Source organism: Vulpes vulpes, chromosome X (assembly GCF_048418805.1).
Source record: "Vulpes vulpes isolate BD-2025 chromosome X, VulVul3, whole genome shotgun sequence".
NCBI lineage: Eukaryota > Metazoa > Chordata > Mammalia > Carnivora > Canidae > Vulpes > Vulpes vulpes.
Genome location: NC_132796.1, coordinates 90,372,686 through 90,398,136, shown reverse-complemented (window position 1 = coordinate 90,398,136; position 25,451 = coordinate 90,372,686). Strand labels below are relative to the sequence as shown.

Below are 25,451 nucleotides of genomic sequence, written 5' to 3'. Positions count from 1 at the left end.
GAGCTGTAAAATGCCAGCATCTGTCTTCATCAACACTGTATATTTAGGCTAATCACCTAATCACCTTCTATCCCCACACATATACCATAGTAAGTTATAAACACTTGAATATCTCATGTTTATCCACAGTACTCTCCTGCTGTTTGGTAGCTATTGCTTTTCTCCTGACTATTGACTGTCCCTCTTTCCAGCCAACAATGAGCTAAATATTTATTGGCTGACCTTTATCCCTTAACTCAAGTCTTCACATTCCTGTGGTACAGAATTTCTCCAACTACAATTTATAAGTAAGCAAAAAATAATTGTAAGAATAACTTGGTAATAATACATAATACAGATTCTGAGGCCATTTCCATTAGCGCTCCCTGAAACATAAATACAGGGTTCTGCTGGGTTTGAAATGATATTCCTATAAATGCAATTATATCCCCCGCAAATTCATAACTTGAAGCCATAGCCCACAACCTGATTGTATTTGGAAATGAGGTTTTGGAGAAAGAATTACACTTAGACAAGGTCATGGGAAGGGGCTGTCATAATGTGCTAGTACCCTCATAAGAAGAGGAAAAGACCCTGGAGACTTCTCACTTGCTCAGGCAGTAACACAGTAATAACATGGTTGTCTGCAGCCAGGAGGAGAGCTCTTACCAGAACAAGACTACACTGGCACCCTGATGTAGGAATTCTAGCATACACATTGAGAAAACCAATCTCTTGTTATTTAAGTCACCCAGTCTATTGCATTTTGTTATGGCAACCAAAGGTGACTAATAAAGGTATAGAGCTCAAAGGCAAGAAACACAGCTGCCCTACATGATGGGATGAAACCGCCAACTAGAAGGCTGGCAAGAGCTCTAATTATTTTCTTCCTATATCTACAGCTACATGAACTCTTGTTTCCATTACTCTCTGGGATATTGTTTTAGTATTATCTCTTTCTCTGAAGATTTTCTTAACATTTCCATAAACATGGTACAAACACATCTTTGCCAGAATGGCAACCTCAGTTCCTGAGTCTAGTTCATTTCAGTTCAAGGGACAAAGAGAGACTAAATAGAATTGTTATGTCCCAAAAAAAAAAAAAAAAAAAAAAAGAATTGTTGTGTCCCAATTCCAAATTCCTAACAGGAAGAATATGAATTGTTCTCCCTGGATCAAGTGTCTGTCTCTGGTTCAATGAACTGTACCCTGACGACTAAGTCAAATAACCCATTATTCAAAGAGGCTGTGCAAGGAGGCTAAGACAAAAATATAGCCCCTGGACCATATGTCATAGAAGTTGCAAGAGAAAGAAGTCCTCAGAGGTACTATAGACTCACTATTCCAGGCAGTGATCTGTATTTTTGTAGATCTGACTATTGTTATTAGTACATCTATGTGTTTGTTTCATTTGTTCCTCTTTTAAAATTTTTGCCCTTTATACTTCTATCCCCCTTTCTCTTATTATTCGTTCTTTCTCTCTCCCTCCCTGTTCCCCCATTCAGCCCTCCTTTCCTCATATTGTTTTTAGAAGCCAGTAGTGCATGGATCCTTGTAAAGTATACCTAAAACTATTATCAAGAACAGTAATTTAATGGAATATGATACTAAGAACAGACTGACATTGCCAAGGTTAATGGCCAAATCATCTGTAACAAGATGTATTTAAAGTCAAATGAACTGTGTTATTCATGCTATTTGAAAATTTAAATTACATTAAGTTCATTTTTCTAAAGTGTTCCACTGTTTCATCTTGGATAGATAATTGCCATAGAACCAAGTTCAAACTATGGCATCTTGGAGATCTTTGTCTTTGGGTTCATTCCTGGATATCTTTCCCTATGGAAGGAAAATGGGGCAGCCCGGATGGCTCAGCGGTTTAGCGCCGTCTTCAACCCAGGGCCTGATCCCGGGGATCGGGATCCGGGATCGAGTCCCACATCGGGCTCCCTGCATGGAGCCTGCTTCTCCCTCTGCCTGTCTCTCTCCTCTCTCTCTCTCTCTCTCTCTCTCTCTGTCTCTCATGAATAAATAAATAAAATCTTTTTTAAAAAAGGAGAATGCCAGGGACAATTGTAACATACAGAAAGGAAATGAACAACTATAGTGTGTAAATAATGAGTCACCTGGGATTTTCAGGGACCAGGTTACTCAAAGCCAAATGTATTCTCAGTCTGGTCACATATTAGTCTACTCTTTGGGAATGCACTCAAAGGCCAGTAGATTACCTCTATACTGCTACCCATGATGAGGTACCCTTTGACAACCGAATTTTACAAAAGACTGCACATTGGAGATTTCAAAACAGCCTTAACTCCAGTACCTTAATACCTTGGTAAGACTTCAGTTACTATGTAGTTGCCAAATAGGTAGGCATTTGGTTGCTTATAGTAATAATCACCTGTAAAGTGCTACTGTTTTCTCTTCTTTGATAAAAGTTCATTCAAATTAAAATAAAAGAAAAAAATAGTTCTGAGTAAATTTTTTAAAATATAGAATTATATTTCATCCTATCATATATCTATATATGTATATTATACTCCCCAAAATAATCCTCAAATAGGTATTTGTCAATCAAACAATTCCTGATATATTTTCCTCCATAGAAAAGAAAGGCCAGGGCAGCCTGGGTAGCTCAGCAGTTTAAGCGCAGCCTTCAGCCAGGGCATGATCTTGGAGACCCGGGATCGAGTCCCACGTCAGGCTCCCTGCATGGAGCCTCCTTCTCCCCCTGCCTGTCTCTCTCTCTCTCTACTCTCTGTGTCTCTCATGAAAAAATAAATAAAATCTTAAAAAAAAACATTAAGAAAAAAAAACAAAGGCCAATTTGCCCAAAGCAATGATCAATATTTTATTATTAAAATTTTCTGAGTTCAGCTCATTTAAATAAATATTTATAAATACCTATTCCATACAAACACTGAATTACTACACCCAAAGGGGTACAAAAGCATATATAGGGCAGCCCCGGTGGCCCAGCGGTTTAGCGCCGCCTTCGGCCTGGGGTGTGATCCTGGAGACCCAGGATTGAGTCCTACGTGGGGCTCCCTGCATGGAGCCTGCTTCTCCCTCTGCCTGTGTCTCTGCCTCTCTCCCTCTCTCTCTCTCTCTTTGTGTCTATCATGAATAAATAAATAAATAAATCTTTAAAAAGAAACTTATATAGCCTCTACATTTTAGAAGCTAAAATTTAACAAGAAAAAGCAGACAAGTAGATGAGCTTATATTGGAGAAACTTAGATGTACCAAGTGCACATGATGTAAAAGAATAGTACAGAGAAAACAGCCTTCTACCAGTAGAAGTTTGAGTGGGTCCTTGAGGGAAGCTTTAAGACATTAAAAACAATTTCAGGCATAGGTGGGAAATGAATAGATGACAATAAAATGAGAACCAAAATTGGAATGATATACTATGAAAAAGAAGATGGATGAAATATTGCAAAGAAAAATAGGTTAGACTTTGGAAATGATTGAGATGTTTGTGGAAGGGAAAAAATATGAGAAAATGGAATTAAGGAAGACTACATTTGTAATGTGTGATGACTAGACAGATGGTGAAGTCCTAACAGAAACAACATATGAGATTGAGAACACGAGTTAAGAGATGTAATGATGTATTTGATTTTATTCATGATGAGTTTGAATTCCGTAAGTTTATCCATAAAGCTTATATAAGTAGAAATCATAGTGAAATCATTGGCCAAAATTAAATATAAGGGTGATATTTAGACATCTGAGTCACTAAATAAGAAGAGTTGAATTCACCAGAATAGATACACCCTGAAGGTAGAAAGGATAGAGTACATGGGAGTTATGCAAAAAGATGTGGGGAACAAAAACCTTATGAAATATATAAAGAAAGAGTTGTCTATGAAGAACATTAATAGAAAAACCAGAGAGTTAAAAGAACCGACAGAGAATTATGCCAATCCAAAATAGATGAGCTCTTAAAAGAAGGTAGTAACAATGTCTGAAAGTGTTCTCATATTGACGGTTAACAGAACACTGACAATATCCTGACCTTGTATCTTATGAGAAGTTTGTTATCTAGCAGAGGAAATACCAATTCATCAAACTGTTAATTTCTTATCAAGTAAAAGAAATAGTCATTTACCTTACCTTTCCTTTTATTTTTAAAGATTGTATTTATTTATTCATGAGAAACACAGAGAGAGAGAGGCAGAGACACAAGCATAGGGAGAAGCAGACTCCATGCAGGAAGCTTGATGCGGAACTTGATCTCAGGACCCCAGGATCACGTGCTGAGCCAAAGGCAGACGCTCAACCGCTGAGCCACCCAGGTGTCCCATTTATCTTTCCAAATGATTGTTAAAATTTCATAATGTTGCTATACCAAAACAAAACAAAACAAAACAAAACTGTATTGTTCTTTCAAAAGATGTTACACTAGGGACACAAAAACAAGATCGATCTAAAATCCACATATATCTAAATCCAACTATATCTAGTTATAGATACATAACTAGTTAGAGGAGCTTCTACTGCCAAAGACATTTGAGAAGGTTATATTTTCCCCAATATCACAAGTTATACATTTTTTTCACCATATTGTAACATAGTATTTCTATAGTTCTGGTCACAAAGCAATATAAATTTTAGCCAAGATTTTAAAATATTCACAGAGCTTCATCTGCAAGACAGCTAGGAGATATGGGTGGGAAGAACTGTTGATAATACAACTCCATGATATGGTTCTCAATATTCATAGTGCAACAATCATTGCTATAGTCACTTGGTTATAAGTAAGGAACAGTTAAAAGACACCAATCTATTTTAGACTTCTCTCTTCCCTTGAGATAATCACTAGTAGTCTACCTTGGTCTTGGAATCAGAAAAGTGATACATTTCATAAAACAAAGAAAAAAATGCATACTATGAAGAATACATAAAAATCTTATGAGAAAGTATTGTGAAAATCCATTCATGTGCCTAAAGGATATTTCTGCTTCCAGGAAGTAAAAGCAAGTTAACAGCCTTATTGAACAAAATGAGCATTCTGGTGTTGCTTCAAAACACTCCTATTTATGGAACATATCTACCTTTCAAGGCCCAATAATTTAACTTATATGCAAACTAAATTGGCACTTTCTCAGGTTGATTTTACCATACTCAGATCACTCCTTTGCTTTGTGTGGACGCACATCTAATTTTTATAGTATATGCATTTGTACTCACTTATTTTTTAAAGATTTTTATTTATTTATTTGACAGAGAGAGCACAAGCAGAGGGAGTAGGAGAAACAGGCTTCCTGCTGAGCAGGGAGCCGGACATGGGGCTTGATCCCAAAACCCTGGGATCATGACCTGAGCTGAAGGAAGACACAACCAACTGAGCCACCCAGGTGCCCCTATACTCACTTATTAACTAAGGACTATGCCTTCTGTTTATTCACAGACAACTCACATATTTCATAATGCCTAGTTAAGTGTTCTGTATAACTTTCAGTGTGATCTGCACAGAATAGACATTCAATAAATGTTTATGCTTAATAACATATTTAACATAAATAAGGTGAGCAGTCAATAAATAATTGTTATTCTGAACATTTTTCTAAAAAAATCACTTAGAAGGGATCCCTGGGTGGCGCAGCAGTTTGGCGCCTGCCTTTGGCCCAGGGCGCAATCCTGGAGACCCGGGATCGAATCCCACGTCGGGCTCCCGGTGCATGGAGCCTGCTTCTCCCTCTGCCTGTGTCTCTGCCTCTCTCTCTCTCTCTCTCTCTCTCTCTCTCTCTCTCTCTCTGTGACTATCATAAATAAATAAAGCAAAAAAAAAAACATTAAAGAAAAAAATCACTTAGAAGAGTTATTATTCAAATAAAAGTCATTCATTTGGTACCATTCATCATGTTTATGTAATGTAGAGTAGAATGGCATACTAATTTATTTTGAAATAAGCCTCTCAGCTTATCATATTCAACAATCTCTCCCAAATGACGACTGCTGACCCTAGAAACAGGACCGTCATTTTAAGAGAACTCTGTATTGTCCAAATTCATTGAATACTCTCCTTTCAAGGCTCATGATCTTCTAAATTTTGCTTTGAGTTGAAATCGTTTAACTTCACTGCACATAAACAGTAGATATATAGGTACTGTGCAAAAAACTACTCCATGTCCTGCATGACAGGAGGTTTAATACAATAAATGAGTTTCTGTGAAAAAGAAAAGCTTTCTAGGTAAACAAAGCCAATTTTAATTTAGAAAGAATATGGCTTTAAATTAGTTAAATCAAAGAAGTGTAACCCTTTGTTATTGTTGCATACAACTATCACTGCTCTAGTGCAATATTCTGAATGAACAACTTAATAGAAAGCATGCCTAAACTGAGTAAGTCATGACTAATAGAACAAATTTCACAAAATTGTAATAAAATATCAACTATTTACTTTTACATAGTCTCTCCTTTGAAATTGGCATAATCAATTTCTCACACCGATCCTAGCTGTCATCATGCCGTCAGCATGGAGTAGCTTAAGTATTTGTAGTATACACACATGCCAAAAATTGGTTCTACAGGAAATGACCCTATTGATTAATTTTAAGATATAGTCTCTCTCGGGAAGCCTGGGTGGCTCAGCGGTTGTGCATCTGCCTTTGGCTCAGGGCATGACGCTGGGATCCGGGATCAAGTACTGTATCCGGCTCCTTGTAGGGAGCCTGCTTCTCCCTCTGCCTATGTCTCTGCTTTTCTCTGTGTGTCTCTCATGAATGAATAAATAAAATCTTTAGGGGCAGCTCTGGTGGCTCAGCAGTTTAGCGCCTACCTTTGGCCTGGGGTATGATCCTGGAGACCCAGGATCGAGTCCCACCTCAGGATCCCTGAATGGAGCCTGCTTCTCCCTCTGCCTGTGTGTCTGCCCGCCCCCCCGCCGCCCCCTGCCGCCTCTGTGTGTCTTTCATGAATGGACAAATAAAATATTTTTAAAAAATAAAATAAAATATTTTAAAAAATGGTATAGTCTCTCTAAATTAAGGTTAGCCTATCTTACCCAGGAATATTCTCTTTTCAGATATTGTCATTTCTTCCACAAAGCCATTGTCAATCTTCTAATTCTTTCCACAGCCTCCCTTAGACTGCCTCTTATAGGTCACAGAGTGAATAGGCATTCTAGAAGAGTAAGATTATCCTAGGACTTCACTGTTTTCACTTAAATGTAGTACAAAATAGTGTATTCCCCTAAAAAACACATTACAAATTTACAAGATATTGAACTTAAAAGCATCTTTTACTACCAAGACCTTTACATAATATAAATGCCATGATCCCCAAAATCCTTCTTTAAAATGAGACCAACCTTTTAAGCTAACCATGCTTCCAGTAATCCTATGTCCCAGAAAAAACCAAGATGGCATGTGATCTATCAATCATCTACACACTAAAAAGCACCTGGTAATCAGTCTACTCCAGGATAAGGTACAGCAAACATATGAGAATTTCTCCTTATGCATTTAAATTGCACTTCTAAAAGGCTTCTCCTTTTGTGACTACACATTTTCCTAATTATTTTAATTGCCTGAGCAATTATCATTTGTCAATTCAGAAATTAAAGGGAAACAATGATAAATACCAGACTTTGGGTATTTATTCTTGGCACTAATAACTTTTTGCTTATTACCTCAATTTAATTAGCAATATTTTACTTTGAGTGAGAGTTATTTTTAATTCAACAAGTTGTTAAAACCTTTTATGCTTTAACTAAAATGATGCCTCACAGATGAGGTGACCTACATGTAAGAAAGCATGCTGAAAATTTTCTTTTCATATAAAAGCATTCAGTCATAGGTGCACATCTATTTTCAGAGTTTGCATGAGATGAAAATGGTGTGGAGGGAAAATATGTCAACTAAAAAACCTCAAATACTACATGGGAGAATTCAACACTTGGTTATAATTTAGAAAGTCACAAGAGGATATCTTTCCCACTCTAAAAATGAGAATAAGTAGTAAAGGCCAGAATGATCACATTTTGAACACATTAAAAGAGCTGAGGAGGCAAGGTAAATGAAATAATCTGAATTACATAAACTCTTGTAAGAGACAAGAGACATAAAACTTCTTAATCTTCTGAGAAAAGCAGAAGGAGCTGCAGACTTGTCCCAAACTAAAGAATAAATAAACAAGCAAAAATATTTACTAACTTTTAACTACTGCATGTGGGCTGAAATGTTGGAGTAGATTCCTGTAAAGCCCTAGTCACAGGGCAATATGCATCAATGGCCTATCTTTGCGTATGGCCATTTCACAAAGTCCACAGTGGCAGTATACCTAAAGCTGGTGACAGGATAGGAGAGATAAACTTCAAAGGTGTACAAGACCATCACTGAGTTAATGACACAGACACATCAATGGTTGGGACATTAAACAAATATAAGACCTTGAGATATGGGCACCTGAGTGGCTCAGTGGATTGAGCAACTGACTCTTGTTTTGGCTCAGGTCATGATCTCAGGGTCCTGAGGTGGAGCCCCACTTCAGACTCTGCACTTAGGACAGAGTCTGGTTGAGATTCTTTCCCCCTCACTCTCCCTCTGCTCTTACTCCTGCTTGTGTGTGACCACTCTCTCTCCAAAATACATAAACAAACAAAAAAAACCCCAAATATATAAAATCTTAAAAAAAAATCTTGAGATATATCAGGCTTCAGAAGGCCTAAGAAATGCCCCACCAAAGGATAAGGGTACATTAGTAGGATGGAGAAACATAAATCTAGTCTTGCAGAAGTAGAGCTACAGAGGAAAAGAAAAGTCCTAAGACTTAAAATGCTGGTTATTTGAGATGTACAAGAAAAAAGCCTGTGTGATTTGGAAATTTGACCTCTGGGCTCAGGAATATAAAGATCACCAGAATTTCATCAGGATACTATACTAGTAAACTCTGAATAAGTAAAATATCTGGTCTACCTTCAAAACATTCAACACCAGTGATAAATTAATGAATTGACATTAACTATATGCAAAAATGTCCAGATATATAAAGTCTTCCCTGATATGAGAAAAATGAAATCAGAATTCAGGGAGGATGAGATATCCAAAAATTTGGAGGAATAATAACAAACAGAAAATAAAACCCAGGAAAAGAACTTGAGAAATCTGTATAGGAGTCCCCTTACATCTTTCAATAAATACTGAGCTGAATGAATATACTATGAAACTTTATAAGGACAGGCAAAGTACAAATATCAGGTAAAGGACAACTGCGAGAGGGAAACAGTAAGCAGCACAACTATCACTGTTCCTACAAGATTAGAGATGTTTGATTTTCCAGGAATCAGAGGACAGAGAAATTACTGAATTAACAAAGCATTCAGCATGAACACCAAGAAGGTCATAACATAGAGATAGAACTTAATGAGAACTAGGAAATACAATTCTAGAGCCACACTAAGAAAGTTTTAAAAATGCTCAAAAGGCTGCAACTTATTCACAAATATCTTCACGGCTTGCCAGAATAAAATTCATCAGTTTCAACAGAGAGACATAAATAGACACACAACAAAATAATATTCACAATATGCGTGACACAATAAAATTTAATAGACAATTGAAAAAGCAGTAAATTGGAACCAGGGACTAGAGGGAGAGGGATATGGGTAATTGTTGCTCAACATGTATAAAGATTAAGTTATACATCATGAATAATGTGCAGAGATCTACTGAACAACTTAGTACCTACAGTTAAAAATACAGTATTATAAACTTTAAAATGTTAAAAAATAAATCTCATGTCTGGTATCTGACAAAATCTAAATCTTTTCATAAATAAATAAATAAATAAATAAGTAAATAAATAAATAAATAAATAAATCAGAGCTACATAAGGAAGTTTCCTTAATCTCATAAGACATCTATGAAAAACCATAGGTAACATCATATTAAATTATGAAGCCTGTCTGTTTTCCTACTAAGACCAGGAATAAGACAAAGAAGTTTACTTTTGCCACTTATATTCAACATTGTACTGGAGGTTTTTACTAGGTCACCCTAGGCAAATAAATAAAATAAAATAAAATAAAATAAAATAAATAAAAAGGAGTGCATACTGGAAAGGAAGACTCTCTAACCATAAACGATATGATATTGTATTAGGAAAATCCTAACAAATCCACTAAAAGACTATTATAACTAAAACAAAAGTTCATCCAAGTAGCATCATATGAGATCAATACACAAAAATCAATTGTATACCTATACACTAGCAATGATAACTCTGGAAAGGAAATTAAGAAAATGACTGCATTGCCATATCATCAAAAAGAATAAAATACATACAAAAAAACAACAAAAACAAATTGAAAATGTATCTTTGAAAATTACAAGACATTGTTAGTAAATAGAGAAGACCTAAATAAATGGAAAGGCAAACTATGTTCATGGATCAGAGATTTAATATTGATAAGTACCCATAAAAATTCTACATTTCCAATTAAACACCTAGAAATAGACCTGACATTCATGCAGAAATGTACAAAATTATCATGAAATTTGTATGGAAATTTTTTAAAAAACAGAAAATACAAAACAATATTTAAAATAAAGAACAAGTTGGTAGACTCACATTTCCCCAATTTTAAAACTTATTACAAAGCTAATCAACATTGTACGAAACTGCTAAATGAATTAGATATATAGATCAAAGGAACAGAATTGAGAAAATAAAAATAAATTCATAAATGTATGGTCATGTGATTTAAATAAGGGTGCCAAGTCAATTCAACAGAGAAAAATAATTTCTATTAATAAATAGCACTGTGATAACTGGATATCATTATATGGAGAATGAAGCTGGACTTCCATCTTACACCATATGCAAAAATTAACTGAAATCTATTATATACCCACATTTAAGAGCTAAAATGAAAAAACCTCTCAGGAGAAAATGTAAGGGTAAATGTTCAGAATCTTATGTTAAGCAATACTTCGTTAAGATATGACACAAAAAGCACAAGTGATAAAAGACAGAATCGATGAATTACACTAAAAATTTTAAGCTTTTCTGCTTCATGATCTTCTTTAAGAAAATGAAAAGATAGAGATGCCTGGGTAGCTCAGTGGTTGAGTGTCTGCCTTTGGCTCAGGGCGTGATCTGGAGTCCTGGGATTCTGTCTCACATCAGGTTCCTTGTGGGGAGCCTGCTTCTCCCTCTGCCTATGTTCTCTGCTTCTCTCTCTGTGTCTCTCATAAATAAATAAATAAATAAATAAATAAATAAATAAATAAATAATTTTTTTTTTCAAAAAATAAGTTGAAAAGATAACTCAAAGAATGGGCCTAAGTTTTTTTCAAATTACGTCTCTTATAAGAAATTTGTACATACAACAGATAAAAATAATCCTATTCACTAGACAATAAAAAGTTTTTAGTGTGCAAAGGACTGGAATAGACATTACTCCAAAGATATTACAGAATGGCCAATATGCATAAGAAAAGATCTCAACAGCAGAGGTCATTAGGAAAATTCAAATGAAAATCACAATATGATATTACTTCATATCACTAGAAAGACTATAATAACAAGAAGGAGGAAGTGGAGGAAGAGGAGGAGGGAGAGGAAAGAAGGAAGGAGAAACAAGCATTGTAGGGGAGGTTGACAACTGAAAACCTCATATACTACTGGTTGAAATATCAAATGGTACACTGCCTGAGAAAAACTATTTGAATTTCAATATTGGTTTCAAAATATTGTACAATAAGATTATTTTTAAATACCTCAAGAAATCAGGGTGAAAAAATAAACAGGAGTTAAACAGTTAAGACAAACTCATGCTTATGCTTAATATACAGGTGTATGCATGAAATCTTTCATGCTTACTAGAAATCAAGCATTTAAGTGAGCTTTAGTTCTTTCTTTTCAACAGCAAATGCAAAAAGCAAAATATGATGTATTACTTAATCATAAGATACAACTTAACCTAAATAATCTTTTATGTGTTTCTATAATGGTAACATTACAATTTACCCAACAACATCCTTAAGTTGAATTTAAAAAACTACCTTCATAGAGCTCTTTTTCTTCCCCCGAGAGACAGAGAGAGGGAGAGGTAGGGAGAATCTTAAGCAGGCTTCTCACCCACCATAGAGCCCAACTCCAGGCTCCATCTCACAACCTTGAGATCATGACCTGAGCCAAAATCAAAAGTTCATACTTTCTGACTAAGCCTCCCAGGCACCTCTAGTAGAGCTGTTTCTTATGATGTATTGTTTCTAACAGCATGATAAAGTTTAATTCAGTAGAACTACATGTACCTGCAACCTACACAATGCAGCTTGGGTATGCAGCTTTCTGATGGCCTGGTTTGAGTTGAAGCCATTCTGTAGTATTTAGAAAATGGGATATATTTCAGGGATATGTTATCAAAAGTATTTTCTTTCAAACAAGTTTTAGATAATTTTAGATGATTATTAGAAGGATGGCAAACTCAAATCTCAACAAGGGCCAGGACAGTAAAATGAATGAAAGAAGTAGGATTTAAGAAAACAAATAAAAAACTACAAGTACAATGAAAAATGATGCTTAACATATGGATACCTCCATTTGAGTGGTTAAAGGCTATGGCAAACTAGAGCCTATTATTACTATGAACAAAATATGTGATATATGTTGCCAGATCTCTTACTTTTCCTTGTGTATCACTCAGAGGTGGGGTAAAAAACAAACAAAAGAACAAAACCAAAACAAAACCATAAAGCACTAACATTCTTTTATGAATAAAGTATAAAGGAATGAGAAATGAGATGAACACAAAGAAACAAAGAAATGAGATGATGGCTATTTGTTGAGGTTGGGTCTCCAAGAATGAATGAATCCCAGGAGAACAATGAAGAATTTGGGATGCCTGGGTGGCTCAGCAGTTGAGCGCCTGTCTTTGGCCCAGGGCATGATCCTGGAATCCTGGGATGGAGTCCCACGTCCGGCTCCCTGCATGGAGTCTGCTTCTCCCTCTGCCTGTGTCTCTGCCTCTCATGAATAAATAAATAAAATCTTAAAAAAAAAAAAGAATTTGACCTTAAGTAAACTGCCTACACTGAGAAATCCTGAAGCTTTTACTTAAGCTGTTGACAATATGAAAGAAGATTCCAAAGTGGAGTAAGTACTGCTAAAAGCCTCACTCAAAATAGTCAGAAATATATTGAGGAGGTAGTATCTATGCATGTCTCCTGTTTAAATTCTCTAAATAAAATGAAAATTTACTTTTCTTAGTTGCAAACTCAACCACTCAAAAAATATGCTTCTACACTAGAATGCAATAAATATAATGTAATGCCTTAGTCAAATGTTCATCATGCATTAGAGAGTCAATTTAAAGTTTACCACACAAATCATAATTCTTTCAAAATAACTTATGTAACTTTGTGATGTTTTTTACCTTTAAAAGCCTGTACTTCCTATTTTCAATTCAGAGCACACATTTGATTTCAGAACACTCTGTGTCTCCTGGATTGCAATCTCTAAGACCCCAAATGAACAATTTTGATTGTTTTACAGGCTAATCTTCTTGATTGACAAAACCAAGAACAAAAAAGTTAGGAAGCTACTGCCACTGTTATTGGTTATTTCCCGACACATGCCCATTAACATCAGGTCCACACTGGCAACAGAAATAACAACAATTAAAGAATTTTTCTTCATCCCCTGATTCTTGATTCCCACAAAGCTGGTAACAGGAATACTATTAGAGAGATACACCCAAACCTCCCTGATCACGTTTCCAATAAAAGCTGCTAAACAGGGCAGCCTGGGTGGCTGAGCAGTTTAGCGGTTTAGCGCCGCCTTCAGCCCAGGGTGTGATCCTGGACACCCGGGATTGAGTCCCACGTCAGGCTCCCTGCATGGAGCCTGCTTCTCCCTCTGCCTGTGTCTCTGACTCTCTCTCTCTTTCTGTGTCTCTCGTGAATAAATAAATAAAATCTTAAAAAAAAAAAAAGCTGCTGAACATCTGCATTTTATTTTTTTAATTTTTTAATTTATTTATTTACGATAGAGAGAGAGACAGAGACAGAGACATAGGCAGAGGGAGAAGCAGGCACCATGCACCGGGAGCCCGACGTGGGATTCGATCCTGGGTCTCCAGGATCGCGCCCTGAGCCCAAAGCAGGCGCTAAACCACTGCGCTACCCAGGGATCCCAACATCTGCATTTTAAATCTCATTTAAATTATATCCCTGATTGGTAAAAGGTAAAGCTAAATATCTGGAAGGACTCCTTAGAAATATAATATAAAAATATTTAGCTAAAAATGTATGTGAGAGAGATATGCAGAGTAACAATCCACAATATTCACATTATGTTTTTATGCAAAAATCAATAAAGTTTTAAAGTGCCAACAATTAATTCAATAAAAAAAAGTGGGCACTTTAACAGTCTGGGAGTTGATCAAGTACATATTTCAGCACATCTGGCTTTATGACAAATAATTGGATCGTGTTTTATGGCCCACTTCAGCATGGAGGAATAGAAGATCAAGCCCTGCCCACTATTCCATAAAGGGATATCAATTTGTAAATAGTTCTTTCCTTTACTGAAAGTACTTAAAATTATATTTAGATTACAAAAGAAGAAATGCTTGATAAAATAATAGTCCAACAATATACTAGCAAATATAATAAAAATGAAAATTTCTCCTTTCTCACCTCAATGCCACTCCCTCTATGTGACCACTAATAACACTGTAAAATAAATTATATATCACATAAAAGAAATAAAAAAGAGAAAAATGTGACCAGTAGTCAAGAGAAAGCAATTTCAAATAGAAGCTATCGGATAGCCCAAATGTCAGATACATATTACAAAGACTTCGTACCTTATAAAATAACAAAAAAGGAAGTACTTCTTACAGTTCTGTGGGGTGACTGGGTGATTCTTCTACTGTAATGCAGTGCTCATTTGGATCACTCATATAGTCATTCATTAAGGAGCTTAGCTGATGTGCCTTGGTTCTCCTCAATGTAGAATCTCTTTTCACATTATGTTTTTCCCTTCAGGACCTTCCACATCTGTACTTTGATTTGATTTTGATTCTCGGAAGTGCTCAGGATTTAACAAATTACATGAGGCCATTCTTTACCTTAAGAAGCATTTGCTACCTGGAAAGCTGGTGAATGAGAACAAAAGACGTATCAATTTTAACCAGTAAATCATATATTGGAAATATTGGAAATATTAATTGCATATTATTTCTAAACAGTGAATACTCCCTTTTATCTCACTTCCCAAACTTTCTTATACATAGATTGCTAAATGAACACAATTCACTGTTAAATCCTTGACAATCAGACTTCTCCAGCTCTAAAAGTTTGTCAGGTACTTTTTCTACCTTCAAAGTTATAAAAGTTAACAATCTAATCAATGTTATACTAATACATAACTCAAAACCCCCCTCTGCGGCCTCAGTTGCAGTTTACTCACTGCTCTATTAGCCTTCAACAACAACCTCCTCACCACTCTTCTAGTCACCCAGGCTCAAAGACAATAGTATACATATTGTGTTTTTGTTAAAGAAATACCCCACATCTACATGCCAATTGTATTTCAGTTATCTATCATGTTTAAAAAGTACTACAAACCCAGTAAAACAACAATGATTTATTATTTCTCCCAATTCTATAGGCTGACTCAGTAGTAATTCTCATGTAAATAATATTAGCTGGAGTCACTCAAATGATTGTGTTCACCTTGAAGTTAAGCTGGGTAACTAAGATTCCTTTATATTTTTTAATATTTTATTTATTTATTTATTTATTTATTTATTTATTTATTTGAGAGAGAGAGAGCATGAGAGGGGAGAAGGGTCAGAGGGAAATGGAGAAACAGATTCCCACTGAGCAGGAAGTCACACTCAGGGCTGGATCTCAGGACCATGATCAGTCATGACCTGAGCAGGAAGGCAGATGCTTAACCAACTGAGCCACTCTGGGTAGCTAAGATACCTACAGGGCACTTCCACACTATAGGCTGTCTCATCTTCCAGTTCTTCCCTAAATCTCCTCCAAAAATAGTATGGATTACCTTACAAAATGCCAAGTGGTTTCCAAGAAAGCAGAAAAAAAGTTCACAGGCCCAGAACAGTGGTTCCCAAAAGTGAGAAGGCATCACTTCCACTGCAATCTACTAGTCAAAAACTCACAAAGATGAGCAATTTTCAAAGAGTGAAAATAGACTCCTATTTATGGAAGAATACCAGACCATATTGGAAGGGAAAGAAATTGTTAACAACCAAATTGTCAAACTGAGTAAACTACAGAATGAAAAAACTTAGCAACCCTCAAGTTGGATACAAAGAAAACAGGATCCAGCTAGAACCATAGAATAAAACTACTGCAAACCAATTAAGAAGATAATCTTAAAATCTGCCTCAGAAAAACTAAATTCTATATAGAAAAGAACAATAGTAAGAGCTAACTTTTTTTTTAAAAAATTAAATGGAGAATAGACCATGAAATTACATATTTAAAGTGTTGGGAAGGACAACCCAGGTGGCCTAGCAGTTTATTAGCACTTCCTTCGGCCCAGGGTGTGGTCCTGGAGACCCGGGATCAAGTCCCACGTCAGGTTCCCTGCATGGAATGGAGCCTGCTTCTCCCTCTGCCTGTGTCTGTGCCTCTGTGTGTGTGTGTGTGTGTGTGTGTGTGTGTGTGTGTGTGTGTGTCTCATGAATAAATAAATAAAATCTCTTTTTTAAAAAAAAAGGTGTGTTAGAAAAAACTCAAGTTACAATGTTATGCACTATAAAATTATATTTCTTTTTTTAAAAAAGGTTTTATTTTTAAGTGATCTTCACAGACAATGTGGGGCTCAAAAGCACAATCCAAAATCAAAAGTCACATGCTCTGTTGACTTAGTCAGCCAGGCATGCCCTCAAAATTATATTTCAAAAACAGAATAAATGAATACATTTGTAGACCTACAAAAGCCAAAGAATTTGTCTCCAATAATCTTATACTACAAGAAATACTTTTAAAAAGTAGATGTTGGGATCCCTGGGTGGCGCATTGGTTTAGCGCCTGCCTTTGGCCCAGGGCACAATCCTGGAGACCCGGGATCGAATCCCACGTCAGGCTCCCGGTGCATGGAGCCTGCTTCTCCCTCTGCCTATGTCTCTGCCTCTCTCTCTCTCTCTCTGTGTGACTATCATAAATAAATAAAAATTTTAAAAAAATAATAAAATAAAATAAAAAGTAGATGTTCAGGCCAAGGGTATAAAACCCAATGAAAGCCCAGAATGTCAAGGAAAAAAGGAAGAGCACCAGAAAGGTTAACTATGTAGGTAACTATAACAACATGTATTAAAAAAAAAAAAATACCAAGACTGAAAATGGAAAATATAAACCAGCCTCTTTCTTTTAGAAAAAAAAATTGAATACAAAAATCAAAAGCATTCCCATTAAATAATCTTTAGGTCCAGGGGATTTCTCCAGTGAATTCTACCAAACATTTAAAGAAAAAATAGCAACAAATACACAAATTCCATTAAAACTTCTAGTAGGAGAGAAAGATTCCCACCTTATTTTATGAGGCCAGCATACCATTATAAGCAAAATGTGACAAAGAATGGCAAGAAAAGAAAATCAGATATGGATCTTACTAATGAATATAGAAGAAAATTATTGCATAAAATAGCAACAAATATCAGTATATCAGAAATGCATTAAAAAGATAATATAATCATGATTAAGTAGGATTTATCTTAGTAATACAAAGTTGACTTGTCATTTTATTTTAATTTTTATTTATTTATGATAGTCACACACAGAGAGAGAGAGAGAGAGAGAGGCAGAGACACAGGCAGAGGGAGAAGCAGGCTCCATGCACCAGGAGCCCGACGTGGGATTGGATCCCGGGTCTCCAGGATCGCGCCCTGGGCCAAAGGCAGGCGCCAAACCGCTGCGCCACCCAGGGATCCCTGATTTGTCATTTTAAAAGCAAATTATGAAATTCACAATGATGACAGACAAAAATTAAAACCACATTATCTATTTAATAGATGCAGAAAAAGCATTTGACATAGTTTAAAAACAATTCAGGATTAAAATTAAAACTTTCAGCATACCAGGAGTAGAAGGAAATTTCCTAAACCTGATAAAGGGAATCTATAAAAAAATATATAATCTCACTTGTCCCACATTGTTAAGTTAGAAATATTAGGGTATCCCTCACTGGAATTGAAAGTAAATGTACAGGTATGCCTGGGTGGCTCAGAGGTTGAGCATCCGCCTTCAGTTCAGGGTGTGATCCCAGGGTCCTGGGTTCAAGTGAGGCATCGGGTTCCCCACAGGGAGCCTGCTTGTCCCTCTGCCTATGTCTCTCTCTCTCTCTCTCTCTCGGTGTCTCTCATGAATAAATAAATAAAATCTTCAAAAAAAAAGTAAATGCACAAATAGAAAATGAATTAACACAAACTTAAAACATCTCCAAATTGGATTTAAGCTAAATCAGAATAAAGGGCAAGCATGCACACATACACAAACATTACTAGATACATATGTTCACAGATTTTTTTAATAAACATGATTATTGGTAATTTTTAATTATTCTTTTGAAAATATCATAACTCCAACAGAGAAATAGATAAGGTTACAATGTAAACCTAACCCAAGTGTACACTGCACAAACAATACAGCAACATTCACAAAGACAATTATGTAAAATTTAAAATATAGTGGTTCTTTATGTATCTCTCACCTCTGGCAAGGTTATATAAGGAGTTTGAATTAACCCTACAAAATTGATTCTTATCAAACTCATACTAAATACTATATTAAGAAACCAGCCAACTGCTTAACAATGAAGTAAATTCTCATATCTGCTTCCTAATTTTTTTCAGTGTTCTACAAAACTAGCTTTCGATACTCATCCACTTTACCAAAAGAAGCACCCAACTTTGCCCTTACTGAGAAGTTTTCTGATGCAATATACTTGTCTATCACATTTTCCTTTCTCAAAATAAAGCTCTTGAATTATATGTACCCAGAAGAAAATCTGCAGAATTATAGTTGAGGACCTAATAGTTGATCATTTATACTATTATCTAATATTTATTTATGCATTCCTTTTTATTGAGAGAGAGAATGGGGGGAGAGGGAAGGGGTATGCGAGAATCTTAAGTAGGCTCTACACCCAGTGTGGAGCCCAATGGGAGCTTGATCTCACAACACTCAACACACAACACTTGAGATCATGACCTGTGCCAAAATCAAGAGTCAGACACTTAACCGACTGAACCACACAGGCACCTCTATTATCTACTATTTATACTACTTAATATAGATAGCAATATCTTGCAGAGTATTTTTTCCCATAAAATACAAAAGGTTATTAAAACAGCTCTTTCTTATTAGACTACAAATGAAAGCCACAATCAAACCATTAAATAGTAATGTAAGTGAAGTATTTCCACTGGGAAAACAACTAATATTGTCCAGGTCTATTGCATTCTATGGATCAAACTTCATATGAGAATACAACTATAAGGATCTAGAAGAATTGATAGTTAATGTAGCACAGTAATTCCCTCTCATATATCAGCTGTCTCAATTGCATTTTTGTCAGGAGCTCGATAGCAGTCACTTCAAAATTGAATTCTCAGAAGTCTGTCTAGTATTCTGATAACCAAGCTTTTGATTAAAGAAAAACTTTAGATATCTGATAAGCTGGAGACCAAGTTGACATTATGTTATATGGTAATTCAGAGACCTAACTTGTATTCTTGCTGACATAAAGCTAACCCATCTATACATAGAACTGCCTGCAGGGTTGCCTTTAGGCATGTCCAAATGTTTCTTTAAAAAAAATTGAATATATTCTATTGCTTAAACAGGCATCCTCTTGCATTCTCAGAGTTCAAAATCAAAAGACACAGAAGAGATCATCTTGACCTAGAAAAAGTTAAGTAAAAACCTTACCATGAATTTAAATCATCCTAGCTTATAACTTTGTTGTAGACCATCCGATCTGAAGTAGTACTTCATTCAAATAGCAATACGAGATTCAGTATCTCCAAATAGTTGAACAAATTAACTAGCTGGGTAGAATTACTAGTATTAACTTGAAAATTTTAACATAGACCAATATGGAGTCCCTTTTTCCATGGCAGACTACATTTGATATTTTGATCACAATGAGCTGGAAATATCTAGTTAATACAATATATATACTTGTCAAAAGGCCTAAAGCTTCATTCTCAATACAATAAGATACTCACATAATATCCAAGTAAGATAAAAAAAATAGGCCATGGCACAAAAATTCAGTGGTAACATACATAAGCCTAGCACTGACACTAATCCATTAGTGATTTTGATGTAGACAAAAGTGATTTTACCTAAGGCCAGTGGCAGGGCCACTGCAGAGAATAGAGTGGATATTCCAAAAAAAGCACTGGATACTCTAACAGATTCATTCATTTCCATGGGTAGATACTATCAGCCAAAGTGAAATCAAATTACAACCTATGTCTTACCTGGGATTCAAACAGAAAACATAACTACATAAAATATTTATAGGGAAAAAAACCCTATAAAACACAAGATGCCAAGTTCAGAAGGTATTACTTTCTCTCACTGCATATCTCTGAATTCCATAGTTAATTTGGCATATCTTGATTAGGACCGATGGTCACAGTCTACTACTCTCATTTGTTCCCAAGATAAAGGACAATATACTCATCAAATCAGAATATCAATTAATGTAATATACTACATCAACAAAATAAAAGAGAAAACGCATATAATGATATCAATAAACAGAAAAACAATTTGACAAAACACAATCTCCCTTCATAATACAAACCAACAAACTACAATAAAGAAAAGTTGCAGTAGCTGATAAAGGGGATGTATAAAAATCACACAGCTAACATAATACCTAATGGTGAAAGATTGAATGATTTACTCCTTAAGAGTAACAAGAGGGGCACCTGGGTGGCACAGTCAGTTAAGCGTCCAACTCTTGGTTTTTGCTCAGGTATTGACCTCAACATCATGGGATCAAGCCCAATGCCAGGCTCCATGTTCAGGAAGGAGTCTGCTTAAGACTCTCTCTCCCTCTGCCCCTGCCCCCCACTCTCTCACATTCTCTCTCTAAAATAAACCTTAAGAAATAAAAAGACAAAAACATGGTAACAAGGATGCCTACTCTCACTAGACCTATTCAACACTCCACTGGAATTTCCACATACAGTGATTGTGCAAGAAAATGAAATATATATAAGCTTTCTATATAGGAAACAAATACAATGATCTATTTTGCAGATGACAGACCTTATATGTATTAAATTCTACAGAATTCACACACAAAACACTATTAGAACTAATGTAGCAGAATACAAAATAAATATAATCAAATTAATTTAATTTCTATACAACAGCAATGAACAATCCAAAAGCTGCAACTAAGAAAATAATTCAACTTATGATAGCATCAACAAGAATAAAATATCCAGAATAAGCTCTGAAAAGCATTAAAACTGCTGAAAGAAATGAAGATCAAAATACATGGAAAGACATCCCATGTTCATACAACAGAAGACTTACTATTGCTAAGATGACAAAACTCAAATTGAATAAAATGAATAAAAATGCAGCCTGGCCCTTTTCAGAAATTGACAAGCTAATTCTAAAATTTACATGGAAATTAAAAGGAACCAAAACAGCAAAAACAATCTTGAAAAATAAAAAAAGCTTGAAGACTTATTCTACAGATTTCAAACTTAGAGCTACAATTATCAAAAAAGAGAGACAATGGGGCACCTGGGTGGCTCAGTAGTTGAGCATCTGCCTTTGGCTCAGTTCCTGATGCCAGGATCCTGGGATCAAGTCCTGCATTAAGATCCCTGCAGGGAGCCTGCTTCTCCTTCTATCTATGTCTCTGCTTCTCTGTGTGCGTGTGTGTGTCTCTCATGAATAAATAAATAAATATCTTTTAAAAAAAAAAAGGAAGAGAGAGAATGGCTTAAAATCACACACATTAAGGAATGGAATATGGAGTCCAGAAGCAAACCCATTTGCTTATAGTCAACTAATTTTTGATTAAAGTGTCAGGACAACTCAACGGGGAAAGAATAGTTTTTAATTAACAATGGTTCTGGCAGTCATTAAAAACCTCCCAAGACACAAGAGTCCAGGGCCAGATGGCTTCCCAGGGGAATTCTATCAAATGTTTAAAGAAGAAACCATACCTATTCTACGAAAGCTGTTTGGAAAGATAGAAAGAGATGGAATACTTCCAAATTCCTTCTACGAGGCCAGCATCACCTTAATTCCGAAACCAGACAAAGACCCCACCAAAAGGGAGAATTACAGACCAATATCCCTGATGAACATGGATGCAAAAATTCTCAACAAGATACTAGGCAATAGGATCCAACAGTACATTAAGAAAATTATTCAGGAGGAGGGGCAAGACGGCGGAAGAGTAGGGTCCCCAAATCACCTGTCCCCACCAAATTACCTAGATAACCTTCCAATCATCCTGAAAATCTACGAATTCGGCCTGAGATTTAAAGAGAGACCAGCTGGAATGCTACAGTGAGAAGAGTTCGCGCTTCTATCAAGGTAGGAAGACGGGAAAAAAGAAATAAAGAAACAAAAGGCCTCCAAGGGGGAGGGGCCCCGCGAGGAGCCGGGCTGAGGCCGGGGCGAGTGTCCCCAGGACAGGAGAGCCCCGTCCCGGAGGAGCAGGAGCTGCACCAACCTTCCCGGGGGAAAGGCCTCCCGGGGAATTGGAGCAGGACCCAGAAAGGCGGGGATGCCCTCGGGCTCCCTGGGACAGTAACAGGCACCTGCGCCCCAGGAGAGTGCGCCGAGCTCCCTAAGGGCTGCAGCGCTCGGCGGGACCCGGAGCAGCTCGGAGGGGCTCGGACGGCGGCTCCGCGGAGGGGGCTGCGCGGCTCCGGGAGCAGCTCGGGGGCGGTGGCAACCGCAGAGGAAGAGGCTCCGCGGGGAGAGGGCGGCGCGGCTCCGGGAGCAGCTCAGAGGGGCTCGGCCGGGAGCACGATTCCAACAGCGCAGGCGCCAAAGCACAGGGCGCCGGGACACAGCCCAGGATCCGGCCTCCACCAGGACAGGCAGAGGCCGGGAGGGCCCAGGACAGCAAGGACGCTCCTGCCCCGAGCTGAGCAGATCAGCGGCCCCGCCCCAGAGCCCCCAGGCCCTGCAGACGGAGAACCTCGGAGTTACTGCGGGAGCTGAATCCAGGTTTCCAGAGCTGGCCTCCGCCACTCTGTTTGTTCCTCCTGGGGCCTCACGGGGTAAACAACCCCCAACTGAGCCCTGCACTAGGCAGGGGCAGAGCAGCTCCCCCAAGTGCTAACACCTGAGAATCAGCACAACAGGCCCCTCCCCCAGAAGACCAGCTAGAGGGACCAGTTCCAGGGGAAGTCAAGGGACTTAAAGTATACAGAATCGGAAGATACTCCCCCGTGTTTTTTTGGTTTTTTTTTTGTTTGTTTGTTTTGTTTTGTGTTTTTTTCTTTCTTTTTGATTTCTGATTGCTTCCCCCACCCCACCCCCCTTTTTTTCTCCTTTTTCTTTCTCTTTTTCTTCTTTTTCCCCCTTTTTTCTTCTTTCTTTTTTCTTTTTCTCTTTTCTTTCCTTCTCTCTCTTTTTCTCCTTTTCCCAATACAACTTGTTTTTGGCCACTCTGCCCTGAGCAAAATGACTAGTAGGAAAACCTCACCTCAAAAAAAAAAGAATCAGAAACAGTCCTCTCTCCCACAGAGTTACAAAATCTGGATTACAATTCAATGTCAGAAAGCCAATTCAGAAGCACTATTATACACCTACTGGTGGCTCTAGAAAAAACCATTAAGGACTCAAGAGACTTCATGACTGCAGAATTTAGATCCAATCAGGAAGAAGTTAAAAATCAATTAAATGAGATGCAATCCAAGCTAGAAGTCCTAACGACAAGGCTTAATGGGGTGGAAGAACTAGTGACTGACATGGAAGACAAGTTGATGGCAAAGAGGGAAACTGAGGAAAAAAGAGACAGGCAATTAAAAGACCATGAAGACAGACTAAGGGAAATAAACGACAGCCTGAGGAAGAAAAACCTACGTTTAATTGGGGTTCCCGAGGGCGCCGAAAGGGCCAGAGGGCCAGAATATGTATTTGAACAAATCCTAGCTGAAAACTTTCCTAATCTGGGAAGGGAAACAGGCATTCAGATCCAGGAAATAGAGAGATCCCCCCCTAAAATCAATAAAAACCGTTCAACACCTCGAGATTTAATAGTGAAGCTTGCAAATTCCAAAGATAAGGAGAAGATCCTTAAAGCAGCAAGAGAAAAAATGTCCCTGACTTTTATGGGGAGGAATATTAGAGTAACAGCAGACCTCTCCACAGAGACCTGGCAGGCCAGAAAGGGCTGGCAGGATATATTCAGGGTCCTAAATGAGAAGAACATGCAACCAAGAATACTCTATCCAGCAAGGCTCTAATTCAAAATGGAAGGAGAGATAAAGAGCTTCCAAGACAGGCAGGAACTGAAAGAATATGTGACCTCCAAACCAGCTCTGCAAGAAATTTTAAGGGGGACTCTTAAAATTCCCCTTTAAGAAGAAGTTCAGTGGAACAATCCACAAAAACAAGGACTGAATAGATATCATGATGACACTAAACTCATATCTGTCAATAGTAACTCTGAACGTGAACGGGCTTAATGACCCCATCAAAAGGCGCAGGGTTTCAGACTGGATAAAAAGCAGGACCCATCTATTTGCTGTCTACAAGGGACTCATTTTAGACAGAAGGACACCTACAACCTGAAAATAAAAGGTTGGAGAACCATTTACCATTCGAATGGTCCGCAAAAGAAAGCAGGGGTAGCCATCCTCATATCAGATAAATTAAAATTTACTCCGAAGACTATAGTGAGAGATGAAGAGGGACACTATCTCATACTCAAAGGATCTATCCAACAAGAGGATTAACAATCCTCAATATATATGACCCGAATGTGGGAGCTGCCAAATATTTAAACCAATTAATAATCAAACTGAATAAATACTTTGATAATAATACACTTATACTTGGTAACTTCAATCTAGCTCTTTCTACCCTCGATAGGTCTCCTAAGCACAACATCTCCAAAGAAACGAGAGCTTTAAATGATACACTGGACCAGATGGATTTCACAGATATCTACAGAACTTTACATCCAAACTCAACTGAATACACATTCTTCTCAAGTGCACATGGAACTTTCTCCAGAATAGACCACATATTGGGTCACAATTCGGGTCTGAACCGATACCAAAAGATAGGGATAGTCCCCTGTATATTCTCAGACCATAATACCTTGAAATTAGAACTTAATCACACCAAGAAGTTTGGAAGGACCTCAAACACGTGGAGGTTAAGGACCATCCTGCTAAAAGATGAAAAGGTCAACCAGGAAATTAAGGAAGAATTAAAAAGATTCATGGAAACTAATGAGAATGAAGATACAATTGTTCA

The 25,451-nt window shown here is 37.1% G+C and overlaps 1 long non-coding RNA gene across 1 annotated transcript in view; it reads right to left on the bottom strand.

The window, feature by feature from the left end:
• Window positions 1-14,800: 14,800 nt before the first annotated feature.
• The window catches only part of LOC140596200 (uncharacterized), a 623,902-nt gene continuing 613,251 nt past the window's right edge, over window positions 14,801-25,451 (bottom strand). Inside the window, exon 5 of the long non-coding RNA XR_011998225.1 lies at window positions 14,801-15,091. This is a non-coding gene — a long non-coding RNA (uncharacterized lncRNA). The remainder of the gene's footprint in view (window positions 15,092-25,451) is intronic.